This window comes from Chrysochloris asiatica, unplaced genomic scaffold (assembly GCF_000296735.1).
Source record: "Chrysochloris asiatica unplaced genomic scaffold, ChrAsi1.0 scaffold00179, whole genome shotgun sequence".
In the NCBI taxonomy this organism is placed as follows: Eukaryota; Metazoa; Chordata; class Mammalia; order Afrosoricida; family Chrysochloridae; genus Chrysochloris; species Chrysochloris asiatica.
In genome coordinates, this window is record NW_006408697.1 from 91,413 (window position 1) to 91,702 (window position 290).

The window sequence follows — 290 nt, forward strand, 5'->3', positions numbered from 1 at the left end:
GCCCCAGTCATATTTTGTTTGCCTTCCAACCTGAATGACATATCTTCCAACACTATATTCCACTGCTATTCATAATGTTTTCAGTGACTACACAGTCAGAATTAGTCATTCTCTTTCTCTTTGTAGTCTGTTATAGTTACTCTAGAAGCTCCAATGAAACTTCTCCACCTTGAGTGATCCTGCTGGTATTTAAAAGACTGGTGATATACTTTCCAGAATCAAAGCAACATGCAAGCCACACTTTAAGGACACTAAGTAAATATTCAAAGGCTCCAAACAGTAATTTTAAG